Source organism: Panulirus ornatus, chromosome 48 (genome assembly GCF_036320965.1).
Source record: "Panulirus ornatus isolate Po-2019 chromosome 48, ASM3632096v1, whole genome shotgun sequence".
NCBI classification, from domain to species: domain Eukaryota; kingdom Metazoa; phylum Arthropoda; class Malacostraca; order Decapoda; family Palinuridae; genus Panulirus; species Panulirus ornatus.
Window position 1 is genome coordinate 5842870 of NC_092271.1, and position 19567 is coordinate 5862436.

Here is a 19567-nt window from a genome sequence, read left to right on the forward strand (position 1 = left end):
CCCTGTATCAGACAGCTGCCCCTGAAACTTCTGACCTGACCTGCGCACCAGTCAGCCATACCTGTGACCTCTGACCTGACCCCCGTATCAGTCTGTCGCCCATGTGACCTCTGACCTGAACTTTGTCATCTCTACCTCCACGGCCCGCAGCACGACACAGACGGTCACCTGCTCCCAGAGGCTGTACTGTGGCGCAGACACGTACTCCCATGACATGTACTGTGACACAGACACGTACTCCCTGGGCGTGTACTGTGACACAGACATGTCCTCCCGGGGCCTGTACTGTGACACAGACACGTCCTCCCAGGGCCAGTACTGTGACACAGATACGTCCTCCCAGGGTCAGTGCTAGGGCACAGACACGTCCTCCCAGGACGTGTGCTGTGACACAGACACGTCCTCCCGCGGCGTGTACTGTAACACAGACACGTCTCCCAGGGCCTGTATTGTGACACAGACACGTCCTTCCAGGGCCAGTACTGTGACACAGACACGTCCTCCTAGGGCCTGTACTGTGACACAGACACGTACTCCCTGGGCCTGCACTGTGACACAGGCACGTACTCCCTGGATCTGTACTGTGACACAGGCAAGTACTCCCTGGACCTATACTGTGACACAGACACGTCCTCCCTGGGCCTGTACTGTGACACAGACACGTCCTCCCTGGGCCTGTACTGTGACACAGACACGTCCTCCCGGGGCGTGTACTGTAACACAGACACGTCCTCCCTGGGCCTGTACTGTGACACAGACACTTCCTCCCAGGGCCAGTACTGTGACACAGACACGTCCTCCCAGGGCCTGTACTGTGACACAGACACGTCCTCCCAGGGCCAGTACTGTGACACAGACACGTCCTCCCAGGGCCAGTACTGTGACACAGCGGACCATAAGTTCTCTCGGTTAGGGTTAGTCATGGGAGGGACCAGAGGTGAGGTTTACATGGCCGCCACAGTGGGACTACAACGGGAAAGCAAGTAGCGGCCCTTCTCACCTAACAACAACAGGTGGCCCCATGGACGTGACAACAGATGACCGAATGGACGTGACAACAGGTGGCCCCATGGACGTGACAACAGATGACCGAATGGACGTGACAACAGGTGGCCCCATGGACTGACAAGAAGCTGCGCCTTGGACGTAACCAAGAGAGGCCGGGTATGAGAGGGACAGTGGTCACGCCCCCAGCTCAGCATGACCCTGACAGCACTGGTGGCAGGCTGGCAGGCAGGCGGCCGCGTGCCAAGGAATGCATTCTGAATGACTGTTTACGCAAGAGACTGCATAGCGACAGCTTAACTGCTATTCCTGTAGTTCACTGTGCTTTACGTGACAATCTAAACATAATAATCTATAATAGTGATGTGTCTGGTGGCCCACCTGCCACACACTAGCCACTGTCTCCCTGTTGTCAGTACTACACCCCCCCTCTCCCCCCTCCTCACACCAAGGTCGTGTTACTTACCAACTTTTGAATGATAGTTTGTCAACAGTCAGTCTTGATCACCTCAACCAGCATCATACACAACTCTGAACACAGTTCGTGCTGGACCACTTTGTACTCACTGACGGGACTACTGTCCGATCTCTTAACTGTGTAACAACAGTCGGTGACGGGTGTGCTAGCCAGTCTTTGAACTGTCTTTAACAACAGCACTCCTGCACTGTATTGAAAATCTTACTGGGGCTACAGATGCCCTGGAAATAGTCCTTTAAAGGGCGACTCAGTGTGTAGTTCTGGAACACAGTGTTTCATGGGCTACTCTCCTGACTGGAGCACATTCCTTAACTGGGATGCTATCTGGTCTTATAAGGCTTCTCTCCAGTCCTGGAACACAGTCCTGAGCCGGGCTACCCTCCAGTCCAGGGATCGTGTCACTTTCCTCAACTTCATAAACGCATCATATTTTCCGTCGCATTAAACACAAGCCTCACTCTATACCCACAACTCTCCACTGTAAACACAAGCCTCACTCTATATCCACAACTCTCCACTGAAAATCACACTAATAACACACTGTAGAAGACCTTGATGTTCTAAGGCACGCCAGTATCGTGGTAAGTACACAGCACAGCCTGACGCACGACGCGCAGTAAACACAAGTTTGAAATAAGCAACAGAAGAGCCATGAACTTGAGGCAGGGGCGGCGCCGCGAGCGAATGTCGGCCCCGCCAACATGTGAGTGTGATCACTGTGTATTGGAACTCCGACGCTGGGGTAGTCGTCGCGCCTCAGGCAGGCTGCACCTGCAGTTATCATGACTCAGGCATGGATGGTTGCCAGCTACCGCCATCACTTCCTACATATCTATTACCGCACATGGCGACATTCACTTTGATACAACTGTTCTAGAAAATTTTGTGTTTCTCCTTAACTGGTTCTTCATCTCCTTCCCCCACACACGTCATGATTTGGTGTTAGTAACTTGTATTACGATTTTTGAACATCAACATATTATGGATTAGACTTGCTCATGATAGATTGTTCATCTCTGTAATCTATGCAATCATAAAGTAAGAAAATAACATAAGGCGTGAGCTACAAGAGGTTCATCAGAGCGTCTGTCTTCCCCGAGCAAGTATTACCCACCAGAAGCATCCAAGTAGAGCGACTATAGTTGATAATAATGGAGAAATGTGGCATGTATGGTAGGGGTTGCAAGAGGTCTTCTGAGCCTTCCATCCCGTGAATTAACCAGTAAAGACGACAATCATTATGTAGCGGAATACGAGATACATCGCATTGTGGTGTGGTGTGGTGCGCGTCGAGGGAAGACAATATCACTCCACACACCAGTTAACACCCATATTCCCTGACCTTGAATATCTTATTCACAGACTTTGTAGAGCAACAGAAAGCCACCTCAGCTGACGCAATCCCTGCTTCCTCCCTGCTGACCTGCCCTCCCTCCTGATCTACCCTCCCTGCTGACTTGCCTCTCTCCTCCTCGACGACTCTCCACACTACCTTACTGGCCACACCTGGGGTCGTTATGGGATCCAAGCCCGCTTGGATGACGCCTGAGGTCGTAAGGGGCAGTAGTGGTCGCAAGGAGGCCCCTCTACCCATGTAACTGACGCCTGGGGTCGTCAGGAGGGCCCTGTCCGCGTGGCTGACACCCCGGGCACCACCTGGATGCCCGCGAGGGTCACAGTGTAGGTAGTCAGATGTAAACTGCAGAAGCGGCAGTGAAGTCTGGTTGACCTTGTTGCGATGTCAGACTGTAGCACTGACATCTGATGACCTTGCTACGATGTTAGGCTGTAGCACTGACATCTGATGACATTGCTACGACGTTAGGCTGTAGCACTGACGTCTGATGACCTTGCTACGATGTTAGGCTGTAGCACTGACGTCTGATGACCTTGCTACGATGTCAGACTGTAGCACTGACGTCTGATGACCTTGCTACGATGTTTACTGGAACAGTGTTCAAGTGGCTGCCCTTGCTGCGTTGTAAGACAGAAGCAGTGACAGCTCACTGACCTTGCTACGATGTTAGACAGGAACAGTAACATCTGGCTGACCTTAATACCCTGGTAGACAGGAGCAGTGACCCTTGATTGACCTTGCTGCTCTCTTATTCAGGAAGTGATATCTAACTGACCTTGCTACGCTGTTAGACAGGAACAGTGACCTCTAGCTGACCTTGCTACGCTGTTAGATAGGAAAGGTGACCTCTAGCTGACCTTGCAATGCTAGGAAGGCAGTATGGCCTCTGTCTGACCTTGCCAGGCTGTAATGGACAAGATCTCAGGACAGGAACCTGTTCCGCCCCTCGTCAGTCAGAGGCAAGGTCAAGGGGATTACTTTCTCCCTCACATATTGGAGGGATTTACTTCCTTACATAATGATAGGGATTTATATTCTTACCTGCTAGCTGGGATTTATTCTATCATATACTCGCAGGAACATACACATCACATACTGGCAGGGACATACACATCACATACTGGCAGGGACATACACTTCACATACTGGCAGGGACAAGCACATCACATACTGGCAGGGACATACACATCACATACTGGCAGGGACATACACATCACATACTGGCAGGGACATACACTTCACATACTGGCAGGGACAAGCACATCACATACTGGCAGGGACATACACATCACATACTGGCAGGGACATACACATCACATACTGGCAGGGACATACACTTCACATACTGGCAGAGACATACACATCACCTACTAGCAGGGACAATCACATCACATACTGACAGGGACATACACTTCACATACTGGCAGAGACATACACATCACCTACTAGCAGGGACAATCACATCACATACTGATAAGGACATACACATCACATACTGGTAAGGACATACACTTCACATACTAGCAGGGACAATCATATCACATACTGACAGGGACATACACATCACATACTGGCAGGGACATACACATCACCTACTAGCAGGGACAATCATATCACATAGTGACAGGGACATACACATCGCATACTGACAGGGACATACACTTCACATACTGGCAGAGACATACACATCACGTACTAGCAGGGACAAGCACATCACATACTGATAGGGACATACACATCACATACTGGTAAGGACATACACTTCACATACTAGCAGGGACAATCATATCACATACTGACAGGGACATACACTTCACATACTGGCAGAGACATACACATCACCTACTAGCAGGGACAAGCACATCACATACTGGCAGGGACATACACATCACATACTGACAGGGACATACACATCACATACTGGTAGGGACATACACTTCACATACTAGCAGGAATAATCACATCACATACTGGCAGGGACATACACATCACATACTGGCAGGGACATACACATCACCTACTAGCAGAGACAATCATATCACATAGTGACAGGGACATACACTTTACATACTGCCAGGGACATACACATCACATACTGGCAGGGACATACACTTCACCTACTGGTAGGGACAATCACATCATATACTAGCAGGGACATACACATCACATACTGGTAGGGACATGCACCTCACACACTGGCAGGAACATACACTTCACATACTGGCAGGGACAATCACATCACATACTAGCAGAGACACACACATCACATACTAGCAGGGATGTACCCTTTCATATACTGACAGGGATGTGCCCCTTCATATACTGGCAGGGATGTACCCCTCACATACTGACAGAGATGTACCCCTTCATATACTGGCAGGGATGTACCCCTTCACATACTGACAGAGATGTACCCCTTCATATATTGGCAGGGATGTGCCCTTTCATATATTGGCAGAGATGTACCCCTTCACATACTGACAGGGATGTACCCCTCCCTATATTGGCAGTGATGTAAACCTTCATATCCTGGCAGGGATGTGCGTTTTCCATATACTGGCAGGGATGTACCTCTTCATATATTGGGAGGGATGTACCCCTTCATATATTGGGAGGGATGTACCCCTTCATATATTGGAAGGGATGTACCCTTTCATATATTTCGAGGGATGTACCCCTTCACATATTGGCAGGGATGTACCCCTTCACATATTGGCAGGGATGCACCCCTTCACATATTGGCAGGGATGTCCCCCTTCACATATTGGCAGGGATGTCCCCCTTCACATATTGGCAGGGATGTGCCCCTTCACATACTGGCAGGCATTTATTTTACCCTCCACCCTCATCAGTGTGACAGTAGTGTCTCCCACTCTCGCCATTGTGACAATACTGCCTTCCACTCTCGCCAGTGTGACACTACTGCCTTCCACTCTCACCTGTGTGACACTACTGCCTTCCACTCTCACCTGTGTGACACTACTGCCTTCCACTCTCACCTGTGTGACACTACTGCCTTTCACTCTCACCTGTGTGACACTACTGCCTTCCACTGTCACCAGTGTGACACTACTGCCTTCCACTCTCACCAGTGTGATGATACTGCCTTTCACTCTCACCAGTATGACGGTATCACCCTCCACTCTCACCAGTATGACGGTAACACCCTCCACTCTCACCAGTATGACGATATCACCCTCCACTCTCACCAGTATGACGGTAACACCCTCAACTCTCACCAGTATGACGGTAACACCCTCCACTCTCACCAGTATGACGGTATCACCCTCCACTCTCACCAGTATGACGGTAACACCCTCCACTCTCACCAGTATGACGGTAACACCCTCCACTCTCACCAGTATGACGGTATCACCCTCCACTCTCACCAGTATGACGGTATCACCCTCCACTCTCACCAGTATGACGGTAACACCCTCCACTCTCACCAGTATGACGGTAACACCCTCCACTCTCACCAGTGTGATGGTGCTGCCCTGCTCTCACCAGTGGCAGAGACAATGTCTGGTGATCATGAGACAGTATACCTGGTGATCATGAGACACAGTATACCTGGTGATCATGAGACACAGTGTACCTGGTGAACATGAGACACAATATACCTGGTGAACATGAGACACAGTATACCTGGTGATCATGAGACACAGTATACCTGGTGAACATGACAGAGGAAGGGATGGTGAATGAGGCATGAAGTAGACCATGACAATGGCCAGGATATGTTACGTCACCACTCAGGGTCGGGTGTAAGCACCAGGACAGATTGTGAGCAGTTATCATCTGGCTGAGGGATCACCACTGGACCTGGTGATGACAGGCGGCGGGAAGTGGGGCTCGAACCAAGGCCACCAGCACCCACCCACCTTGCGACACGTGAGCATGTCTCTAACAGCCATACATGACAAGGGTATACAGAGGACGTGTGCTTTGCCTGTCTCTCACTCCTGGGAGACGTCCTGCCTGTCTCTCACTCCTGGGAGACGTCCTGCCTGTCTCTCACTCCTGGGAGACGTCCTGCCTGTCTCTCACTCCTGGGAGACGTCCTGCCTGTCTCTTACTCCTGGGAGACGTCCTGCCTGTCTCTCACTCCTGGGAGACGTCCTGCCTGTCTCTTACTCCTGGGAGACGTCCTGCCTGTCTCTCACTCCTGGGAGACGTCCTGCCTGTCTCTCACTCCTGGGAGACGTCCTGCCTGTCTCTCACTCCTGGGATACGTCCTGCCTGTCTCTCACTCCTGGGATACGTCCTGCCTGTCTCTCACTCCTGGGAGACGTCTGGTGAGAGATGAACAAAGTCTTCCCAGATTCACCACAAGGCAACAGCTGCACACTGCTGAGCACAGCATACGTCACTTAAACGCAAGAGTCTCCTCTGAATGTGAGGTGCACGTCAGCATGACTGCTGACACTCTCAGGTGCACGTCAGCATGACTGCTGACACTCATTGACCAACTCAAGTTTCATCAAGGTCAGCCAGGGTCAGGGGGGGGGGGGGTCTAGGTGAGCCTGCTGGTCGGCACATCCTCGACTTGCTCACAACTTGACCATCTCTCCTGCCACACCACACCCCAGTGTGTGTGTGTGTGTGTGTGTGTGTGTGTGTGTGTGTGTGTGTGTGTGTGTGTGCTGTACATAGTAGTGGCCCATATACTGATCAGTCTGGCTATATAAACATGTAATTTCCTCAGGCACACGTCATGCCAGCTGCATGAGTGTCACGTGTCATGCATAACGTGGCATAACCCTGCAGCAGAGGTGGGTCTGCCTGACGGTGCACTACACCACCAGGAGGAGCAGGCAGCCGTGCCCCTGGGTCACTCATGAAGAGGGAGCCATGCTGGAGCACGTGGTAGGTGCACGTGGCAGGCCAGGTGATCCAGAACAACACCCACACTGGGACACTGTATTAACAAGTGTCACAAAATTAGTCATTTCAGACTGGTAATCTTACAGTTGTTACAGGTTTGTAGTGATCATACAGACAGTAATAACCTGGTACACATCCCCCAGGCCCTGCACTATGCTGTAATCATGCCCAGGGTCAACACATTCTGTAACTACACGTCCACTCTGTAATGTACCTTCAACTTCTTTGTATTATTGTCACTGTTAACAATATGGCCAGTAACAGTGCCTTGTGTCACTGTATGTAGCAGTGTCTTGTGTCACTGTATGTAGCAGTGTCTTGTGTCACTGTATGTAGCAGTGTCTTGTGTCACTGTATGTAGCAGTGTCTTGTGTCACTGTATATAGCAGTGTCTTGTATCACTGTGTGTAATGTATTTGTCACCTCTGACTCGACGTTACATTGTTTCATCTTCAGCACAAACTCATTCTTGGCGTGTAGAATGTAATGCTCAAATGATTCTCTTTCCACACACCTCCACTCTCCACCCCAACCCTCCACACACCTCCACTCTCCACCCCAACCCTCCACACACCTCCACTCTCCACCCCAACCTTCCACACACCTCCATTCTCTACCCCAATCCTCCACACCTTGCCCCACTCCGCCCAACCCTCTACATACCTCCACTCTCCACCTCAACCCCCACATAACTCCACTCTCCGCCCAACCTTCCACACACCTCTACTCTCCACCCCAATCCTCCACACATGACCCCACTCCACCCCAACCCTTCACATACCTCCACTCTTCACCCCAACCCTCCACACACCTCCACTCTCCACCCCAACCCTCCACACATGACCCCACTCCACCCTAACCCTCCACACAGATCCACTCACCACCCTCACCTGGAGCCATCTGTAGGTCAGCAGAGGCGTCAAGAGGAAGGATCATGTAAATCATCCACAGGTTCCATCTACCACTTCCTCAACCTTGTTACGATAGAAAACAAAACAAGAAGGAAACTGTAATTTGACCTACAATGGCCGAGGTCAGGTCATAAAGCAGAGACGAGCACAACTGTAGGGTCAGACCTCCGTGTTACTTTTTATAGCTGGGTGAGGTCACGTGAGGTCAAGGTCAATGTTTGAGTTACTGGTATTTGGGGCGACCGGGTCACTGAGTCCAGGTCAAAATCCTTAGTAGGTCAAGGTTTTCCTGGGTCGGAAGGAAGGGTCAGAGGTCGAGATCACACCTGAATGTGGGAGATGGGAACCCCCACCACTGGCTCCCCAGCACCCTGACCCTGATCCCCACCACTGGCTCCCCAGCACCCTGATCCTGACCTCCACCACTGGCTCCCCAGCACCCTGACCCTGACCCCCACCACTGGATCCCCAGCACCCTGACCCTGACCCCACCACTGGATCCCCAGCACCCTGACCCTGACCCCACCACTGCCTCTCCAACACCCTGACCCTGACCCCCACCACTGGATCCCCAGCACCCTGACCCTGACCCCCAGCACTGCCTCTCCAGCACCCTGACCCTGACCTCACCACTGGATCCCCAGCACCCTGACCCTGACCCCACCACTGCCTCCCCAGCACCCTGACCCTGACCTCACCACTGGATCCCCAGCACCCTGACCCTGACCCCCAGCACTGCCTCTCCAGCACCCTGACCCTAACCCCACCACTGCCTCTCCAGCACCCTGACCCTGACCCCACCATTGGATCCCCAGCACCCTGACCCTGACCCCCAGCACTGCCTCTCCAGCACCCTGACCCTGACCTCACCACTGGATCCCCAGCACCCTGACCCTGACCCCCAGCACTGCCTCTCCAGCACCCTGACCCTGACCTCACCACTGGATCCCCAGCACCCTGACCCTGACCCCACCACTGCCTCCCCAGCACCCTGACCCTGACCCCACCACTGGATCCCCAGCACCCTGACCCTGACCCCCAGCACTGCCTCTCCAGCACCCTGACCCTAACCCCACCACTGCCTCTCCAACACCCTGACCCTGACCCCACCATTGGATCCCCAGCACCCTGACCCTGACCCCCAGCACTGCCTCTCCAGCACCCTGACCCTGACCTCACCACTGGATCCCCAGCACCCTGACCCTGACCCCCACCACTGGATCCCCAGCACCCTGACCCTAACTCCACCACTGCCTCTCCAGCACCCTGACCCTGACCCCACCATTGGATCCCCAGCACCCTGACCCTGACCCCACCATTGGATCCCCAGCACCCTGACCCTGACCCCACCATTGGATCCCCAGCACCCTGACCCTGACCCCCAGCACTGCCTCTCCAGCACCCTGACCCTGACCTCACCACTGGATCCCCAGCACCCTGACCCTGACCCCCACCACTGGATCCCCAGCACCCTGACCCTGACCCCCACCACTGGATCCCCAGCACCCTGACCCGGACCCCACCACTGCCTCCCCAGCACCCTGACCCTAACTCCACCACTGCCTCTCCAGCACCCTGACCCTGACCCCCAACACTGGATCCCCAGCACCCTGATCCTGAACCCCACCACTGCCTCTCCAGCACCCTGACCCTGACCCCCAACACTGGATCCCCAGCACCCTGATCCTGAACCCCACCACTGCCTCTCCAGCACCCTGACCTCACGTGACTGCCTCTTCCAGTATGAGGTTCACACAAGACAGGTCACCCTGGATTAAAATGATGGACTACAGAGAGGTAAAGTTATTTCTGAATATAGAGACATTATATGAGGTGGGTCTCGTCGAGGACATGCATGAGGTGGGTCTCGTCGAGGGCATATATGAGGTGGGTCTCGTCGAGGACATGAGGTGGGTCTTATCGAAGGCATGTATGAGGTGGGTCTTATCGAGGGCATGTATGAGGTGGGTCTTGTTGAGGGTATGTATGAGGTGGGTCTCGTCGAGGACATGCATGAGGTGGGTCTTATCGAAGGCATGTATGAGGTGGGTCTTATCGAAGGCATGTATGAGGTGGGTCTTATCGAGGGCATGTATGAGGTGGGTCTTGTTGAGGGTATGTATGAGGTGGGTCTTGTTGAGGGTATGTATGAGGTGGGTCAAGGTGAGACGTGTCATGGTGAGAGGACACAACATGAGGTGTGTTGTGCTGGGAACACATAACCCCACATACCCCTGTTGCTGACCATCCATATCTTCAACAAATCTAATCAGGCAAGAATTTTAAGAGAAAGTCCATTGACATCCTGTTCATCCTCTTGGGCCAGACCTTCAAGCTCAGGTCACTGACTGATAACATAGATATGGAGACGATAAATCTTTTATCTGGGTGTCTGTGCCGGCGCGCATGCTCCCCTGATTGGTTTGTGCAGATATAGGGAGCCACGCAAATTGAAACCTTACTGCGGGGCGACCTCCCTCCACCACTGACTTACCAAGTGGCAGGAGGACCTTCCTCCATCACTGACTTACCAAGTGGCAGGAGGACCTCCCTCCACCACTGACTTACCAAGTGGCAAGAGGACCTCCCTCCACCACTGACTTACCAAGTGGCAGGAGGACCTCCCTCCACCACTGACTTACCAAGTGGCAGGAGGACCTCCCTCTACCACTGACTTACCAAGTGGCAGGAGGACCTCCCTCCACCACTGACTTACAAAGTGGCAGGAGGACCTTCCTCCACCACTGACTTACCAAGTGGCAGGAGGACCTCCCTCCACCACTGACTTACCAAGTGGCAGGAGGACCTCCCTCCACCACTGACTTACCAAGTGGCAGGAGGACCTCCCCCCACCACTGACTTACCAAGTGGCAGGATGGCCTCCCTCCACCACTGACTTACCAAGTGGCAGGAGGACCTCCCTCCACCACTGACTTACCAAGTGGCAGGAGGACCTCCCTCCACCACTGACTTACCAAGTGGCAGGAGGACCTTCCTCCACCACTGACTTACCAAGTGGCAGGAGGACCTCCCTCCACCACTGACTTACCAAGTGGCAGGAGGACCTCCCTCCACCACTGACTTACCAAGTGGCAGGAGGACCTCCCCCCACCACTGACTTACCAAGTGGCAGGATGGCCTCCCTCCACCACTGACTTACCAAGTGGCAGGAGGACCTCCCTCCACCACTGACTTACCAAGTGGCAGGAGGACCTCCCTCCACCACTGACTTACCAAGTGGCAGGAGGACCTCCCCCCACCACTGACTTACCAAGTGGCAGGAGGACCTTCCTCCACCACTGACTTACCAAGTGGCAGGATGGCCTCCCTCCACCACTGACTTACCAAGTGGCAGGAGGACCTCCCTCCACCACTGACTTACCAAGTGGCAGGAGGACCTTCCTCCACCACTGACTTACCAAGTGGCAGGAGGACCTCCCTCCACCACTGACTTACCAAGTGGCAGGAGGACCTTCCTCCACCACTGACTTACCAAGTGGCAGGAGGAAGAAAATGCGACATTCTTTTTTCAGGAATTGATTGACAAAGCTCGCTTGGCATCAGGTGTCTCTCAATGCCCAGAGCCAACACCAGGTGTCTCTCACTGCCCAGAGTCAACACCAGGTGTCTCTCACTACCCAGAGCCAACACCAGGTGTCTCTCACTGCCCAGAGACAACACCAGGTGTCTCTCACTGCCCAGAGACAACACCAGGTGTCTCTCACTGCCCAGAGCCAACACCAGGTGTCTCTCACTACCCAGAGCCAACACCAGGTGTCTCTCACTGCCCAGAGCCAACACCAGGTGTCTCTCACTACCCAGAGCCAACACCAGGTGTCTCTCACTGCCCAGAGCCAACACCAGGTGTCTCTCACCCGATGATACATATAATCCAGTTGGCAGGGAAGCATGGCCCCAGCGAGCCAGCGCAGGCAGAGGCCGCTGCATGACCCAGTATGACAGTGTGGGCAGCCACAGCCACAGTGGGGTGAACACAGCGCTGCGTTCTCCACTGTTGTCTGGCCCACCTCCCTACCCTACCCAGCTTCAAGATCAAGGCCAAGCCGTGTGTGTGTGTGTGTGTGTGTGTGTGCTGGAGGGAGCCTCCAACCTCCTCCAACACCCTCATCATCCCCCCCTCCACTTTCCTAATCTCATATTTGCAGGTTTATGATGACGCAGTCGCTCCTGACGAAACAGCAACTGTATGTAGTGATGAGACGCCTGATCATCATCAGTACGCCATCTTCCTCTTGCTTGACCCACTCGCTGGCAACGTCTCCAGCCGTACGATACGTTTCCGCCAATCGCCTGCACCTTCGTACCGTCGGGAGAGGTTATCGTACAGCGATGTAACCTACCTTCGTACCGTCAGCAGGGTAATATCGTAGAGCGACGTACCCTACCTTCGTACCGTCGGCAGGGTATTGTGGTACAGCAATGTACCCTACCCAAGTTGTTCGCGTCAAGATGAGTGTGTCTGTAAGGGTGTTGCAGCTCCCCTCATTAATGGGTATGAGGCAAGATTGTATGGGTGTTGCAGCTCCCCTCATTAATGGGTATGAGGCAAGATTGTATGGGTGTTGCAGCTCCCCTCATTAATGGGTATGAGGCAAGATTGTATGGGTGTTGCAGCTCCCCTCATTAATGGGTTGGAGGCAAGATGGTATGGGTGATGCAGCTCCCCTCATTAATGGGTATGAGGCAAGATTGTATGGGTGTTGCAGCTCCCCTCATTAATGGGTATGAGGCAAGATTGTATGGGTGTTGCAGCTCCCCTCATTAATGGGTATGAGGCAAGATGGTATGGGTGTTGCAGCTCCCCTCATTAATGGGTATGAGGCAAGACTGTATGGGTGCTGCAGCTCCTCTTATTAATGGGTATGAGGCAAGATTGTATGGGTGTTGCAGCTCCCCTCATTAATGGGTATGAGGCAAGATGGTATGGGTGTTGCAGCTCCCCTCATTAATGGGTATGAGGCAAGACTGTATGGGTGCTGGAGCTCCTCTTATTAATGGGTATGAGGCAAGATTGTATGGGTGTTGCAGCTCCCCTCTTTAATGGGTTTGAGGCAAGATGGTATGGGTGATGCAGCTCCCCTCATTAATGGGCATGAGGCAAGATGGTATGCAGATGAGGATGAGGAAAGTTTGGGTTGATGTGAGGGCGAGCCAGGAGCAGCTCCCACTGGAAGACCTGATCTACCGAGATCATAGATATCACGAAACGAAAACTGAAACTACAGGAAAAGGGAACCTGGTGGTCATGGTGTACATATGTACAGGTGATGAACACCCACCCACCCAGCCTGCCTGTGAGTCCAGCTATGTACAGGTGATGAACACCCACCCACCCACCCAGCCTGTGAGTCCAGGTATGTACAGGTGATGAACACCCACCCACCCACCCAGCCTGTGAGTCCAGGTATGTACAGGTGATGAACACCCACCCACCCACCCAGCCTGTGAGTCCAGGTATGTACAGGTGATGAACACCCACCCACCCAGCCTGCCAGTGAGTCCAGGTATGTACAGGTGATGAACACCCACCCACCCAGCCTGTGAGTCCAGGTATGTACAGGTGATGAACACCCACCCACCCACTCAGCCTGAGTCCAGGTATGTACAGGTGATGAACACCCACCCACCCAGCCTACCTGTGAGTCTAGGTATGTACAGGTGATGAACACCCACCCACCCACCCACCCTGCCTGTGAGTCCAGGTATGTACAGGTGATGAACACCCACCCATCCACCCAGCCTGTGAGTCTAGGTATGTACAGGTGATGAACACCCACCCACCCACCCTGCCTGTGAGTCCAGGTATGTACAGGTGATGAACACCCACCCACCCATCCAGCCTGTGAGTCCAGGTATGTACAGGTGATGAACACCCACCCAGCCAGCCTGCCTGTGAGTCCAGCTATGTACAGGTGATGAACACCCACCCACCCACCCAGCCTGTGAGTCCAGGTATGTACAGGTGATGAACACCCACCCACCCACCCAGCCTGTGAGTCCAGCTATGTACAGGTGATGAACACCCACCCACCCACCCAGCCTGTGAGTCCAGGTATGTACAGGTGATGAACACCCACCCACCCAGCCTGCCTGTGAGTCCAGCTATGTACAGGTGATGAACACCCACCCACCCACCCAGCCTGTGAGTCCAGGTATGTACAGGTGATGAACACCCACCCACCCACCCAGCCTGTGAGTCCAGGTATGTACAGGTGATGAACACCCACCCACCCACCCAGCCTGTGAGTCCAGGTATGTACAGGTGATGAACACCCACCCACCCAGCCTGTGAGTCCAGGTATGTACAGGTGATGAACACCCACCCACCCAGCCTACCTGTGAGTCCAGGTATGTACAGGTGATGAACACTCTGGGTTGCCAGTGTTCACAGGACTAGTTTTTACAGCACTATCTCCCGCCTGCCTACCGTCCTGCCCTCAATGACAACTCTGCACTTGGCAACATCCGCCTTTATAAACATGTACAGTAAGGATCATTTTGATGGCCCATGTTTGATGACGTCAGGTCCCCACCTCCAGTACACGTAACAGCACCAGGAAAATGGACCATGTGGACAATCTTGGCGCAAAGAACGAAAAAAAATATGACAAAAACAAGTAGCAAAGATGAGAGCTATGAGATGGACGTTATGACGGGGAGGAATACGGGCGTTATCCGTACGTCAGAGATGTGGTGTAGGCCACTATGGCAGGACAAACTGGAGCATCCCAGCCAAGGACACTGTGGCTCCCGTCCTGGCTGGAGCGTCCTTCCCTCCCAGCCCTCCCTGCACCACCCCCTGGTCACCCTGTGGGAGGCTCCTTCCCTCCCAGCCCTCCCTGCACCACCCCCTGGTCACCCTGTGGGAGGCTCCTTCCCCCCCAGCCCTCCCTGCACCACCCCCTGGTCACCCTGTGGGAGGCTCCTTCCCTCCCAGCCCTCCCTGCACCACCCCCTGGTCAACCTGTGGGAGGTCACCCTGTGGGAGGCTCCTTCCCTCTCAGCCCTCCCTGCACCACCCCCTGGTCACCCTGTGGGAGGGTCCTTCCCTCCCAGCCCTCCCTGCACCACCCCCTGGTCACCCTGTGGGAGGCTCCTTCCCTCCCAGCCCTCCCTGCACCACCCCCTGGTCTCCCTGTGGGAGGGTCCTTCCCTCCCAGCCCTCCCTGCACCACCCCCTGGTCACCCTGTGGGAGGCTCCTTCCCTCTCAACCCTCCCTGCACCACCCCCTGGTCTCCCTGTGGGAGGATCCTTCCCTCCAGACCCTTCCTGCTCCACCCACGGGTAACCGCAGTGCTTCATCGTCATGTTGTGCTTCATGGTCACGTTGTGCTTCATGGTCATATTGTGCCTCATTATCACGTTGTGCTTCATGGTCATGTTGTGCTTCATGGTCATGCTGTGCCTCATAGTCCCGTGTCTCATGGTCACATTGTGCTTCATGGTCACGTTGTGCTTCATGGTTATGTTGTGCTTCATGGTCACGTTGTTTCATGGTCATGTTGTGCTTCACGGTCATGTTGTGCCTCATAGTCGCGCTTTGCTTCATGGTCATGTTGTGCCTCATGGTCATGTTGTGCTTCATGGATATGTGCTTCATGTTCAAAATGTTGTGCCTCATAGTCATGTTGTGCATCATGATCATGTTGTCTTTCATGGTTATGTTGTGCTTCAGGGTCATGTTGCGTCTCATAGTCATGTTGTGCTTCATGGTCATGTTGCGGTTCATGGTCACGTACTTCATGGTCATGTTGTGCTTCATGGTCATGTTGTGCTTCATGGATATGTGCTTCATGGTCATGTTGTGCCTCATAGTCATGTTGCACCTCATCGTCATGTTGTCCTTCATACTCGTTCTTCATGGTCATTTGTGCTTCACGGTCATGTTGCGTTTCATGGTCAGTTTGTGCTTCTTGGTCATGTTATGCTTCATGGTCATGTGCCTCATGGTATGTTGTGCTTCATGGTCATGTGCCTAAGTCATGTTGTGCCTCATGGTCACGTTGAACCTCATAGTCGTTTGCCTCATGGTCATGTTGTCTTTCATGGTCTTATTGTGCCTCATGGTCATGTTGTGCTTCATGAACATGTGCTTCATGGTCAATGTTGTGTCTCATAGTCATGTTGTGCTTCATGGTCATGTTGTCCTTAGTGGTCACGTTGTGCTTCATGGTTATGTTGTGCTTCATGGTCACATTGTGCTTCATGGTCATGTTGTGCTTCATGGCCATGTTGCGCTTCATGGTCACGTTGTCCTTCATGCTCATGTGTTTCATGGTCATGTTGTGTCTCATGGTCATGTTGTGCATCATGATCATGTGCCAAATAGTCATGTTGTGCATCATGGTCATGTTGTGCCTCATGGTCATGATGTTCTTCATGGTCATGTTGTGCTTCATGGTCATGTGCCACATAGTCATGTTGTGCCTCATGGCCATGTTGTCCTTGATGGTCATGTTGTGCTTCATGGTCATGTGTCTCATAGTCACATCGTGCTTCATGGTCATGTTGTGCTTTATGGTCATGTTGTACCTCATAGTATGTTGTGCTTCATGATCATGTTGTCCTTCATAGTCATATTGTCCTTCCTGGTCATATTGTTTCATGGTCATGTTGTGATTCATGGTCACGTTGTGCTCATTGTCATGTTTTGCCTCATGGTCGTGTTGTGCCTCATGGCCATGTTGTGCCTCATGACGATGTTATGGTTCCTGGTCATGGTCACTGGTTCCTGGCCATGGTCATGTTGCGCCTCATTGTCATGTGCTCCATGGTTATGTTGTATTTCATAGTTATATTGTGCCTTATGATGATGTACTTCACGGTCATGTTGTGCTTCGTTGTCGTATTGTTCCTCGTGGTCATGTTGTGCCTTATAGTCATATTGTGCCTCACGGCCATGTTGTGCCTCATGGTCATATTGTCCTTCATAGTCATGTTTTCCTTCCTGGTCGTATTGTTTCATGGTCATGTTGTGATTCATGGTCATGTTGTGCCTCATGGTGGTGTGCTTCATGGTCATGTTGTGCCTCATGGTGGTGTGCTTCATGGTCATGTTGTGCTTCATGGTCATGTTGAAGTTCATGGTTATGATTTGCTTTGTGGTTATTTTGTTTTATGGTCAAGTTGCTCTCTGTATTATGTTGTGCTTCATGGTCATGGGGTGCTTCATGGTCATGTTGTGCTTTAGAGTTATGTTGTGCTTCATAGTCATATTTTGCCCCATGGACATGTTTTGCTTTATCGTTATGTTGTGCCTCATAGTCACGGTGTGCTTCATGGTCATGTTGTGCTCTATGGTCATGTTGTGCCCCATAATCATGTTGTGCTTCATCTTCATGTTGAGCTTCATGGTCATGATGTGCCTCATGGTCATGTTGTACCTTCTGGTCAAGCTGGGCCCCATGGTCATGTTGCACTTCATGGCCATCTTGTGCTTCATGGTCAGGTCGTATCTCATGGTCAAGTTGTGCCCCATGGTTATGTTGTGCTTCATGGTCATGTTGTGCTTCATGGTCAAGTGCCTCATGGTCATGTTGTGCCTCATGGTGTTGCGCTCCATGGTCATATCGTCCTTCATGGTCGTGTTTTGCTTCATAGTCATGTTGTGCCTAATGCTCATGTGTTTTATGGTAATGTACTTCATGGTTATGTTTTGTCTTATGGTCAAGTTGTGCTTCATGTTCATGATGTGCTTCATCGTTATGTTGTGCCTCATGGTCATGTTGTGCTTCATATTCATGTTGTGCTTTACGGTCATGCTTAACTTCAGTATCATGTGTTTCATGGTCATGTTGAGCACCATAGTCATGTCATGCCTAATAGTCATAATGATTTTATGGTCATGTTGTGGCTCATGATCATGTGCCTCATGGTCATGTTGTGCTTCATGGTCATGTTGTGCTTCAAGGTCATGTTGTGCTTCATAGTCATATTGTGCTTCATGGTCATGTTCTTCATGGTCATGTTTTACTTCATGGTCATTTGTTTCATGGCTATGTGTCTCATGGTCATGGAGTGCTTCTTGGTCATGTTGTGCCTCATGGTCATGTGTTTCATGGTCTTAATGTATTTCATGGTCATGTTGTGTTTCATGTTCATTTGTTTCATGGTCATGTTGCGTCTCATGGTCATCTGCTTCATGGTCATGTTGTGCTTCATGGTCGTGATTTATGGCCATGTTTTGCTTCATGGTCGATTACTTCATGATCATGTTGTGCTTGATGGTCATGTTGTGCCTCCTGTTCATGTTCTTCATGGTCATATTGTGCCTCATGACCATGTTGTACTTCATGGTCATGTGCTTCATGATCATGTTGTGCTTTATGGTCATGTGCTTCATGGTCATCTGCTTCATGGTCATTTTGTGCTTCATGGCCATTTGCTTCATGGTCATGTCGTGCTTCATAGTCATATGTTTCATGGTCATGTTGAGCTTCATGGTCATTTGCTTCATAGTCATATTGTGCTTGATGGTCATGCCGTGCCTCCTGGTCATGTTCTTCATGGTCATGTTGTGCCTCATGACCATATTGTACTTCATGGTCATGATGTGCTTCATGTTTATGTTGCGCTTCATGTTCGTTATACGCCTCATGGTCATATGATTCATGGTTACGCTGTGCTTAATGGTCATGTTATGCTTCATAGTCATGTGTTTCATGGTCATGTTGTACTTCATGGTCATGTGTTTCATGATCATGTTGTGCCTCATGGCTATGGTGTGCTCGGAGCTCAAGCTTCATGGCCAAGCTGAGTGGGAGAGTGACAACTTTGCCCCAGGGATGGAAGTGTAGCTGGTGATAGCTGGCTAGCGCACACCCAGCCAACATACTACACCTAGCCAACATACTACACCCAGCCAACATACTACACCTAACCAACATACTACACCCAGCCAACATACT

The 19567-nt window shown here is 52.0% G+C and overlaps 1 protein-coding gene across 8 annotated transcripts in view; it reads right to left on the minus strand.

Moving 5' to 3' along the window:
* Nucleotides 1-3208, minus strand: part of LOC139764058 (uncharacterized) — a 45483-nt gene extending 42275 nt beyond the window's left edge. For 5 of the 8 annotated variants that reach the window (XR_011716303.1, XR_011716304.1, XR_011716306.1 and 2 more), the window contains exon 1: nt 1472-3208. The gene's annotated coding sequence lies outside the window, so the exon portion shown is untranslated. The remainder of the gene's footprint in view (nt 1-1471) is intronic. The other 3 variants (XM_071690512.1, XM_071690511.1, XM_071690513.1) reach the window with 3 other exon arrangements.
* Between the last annotated feature and the right edge of the window lie 16359 nt (nt 3209-19567).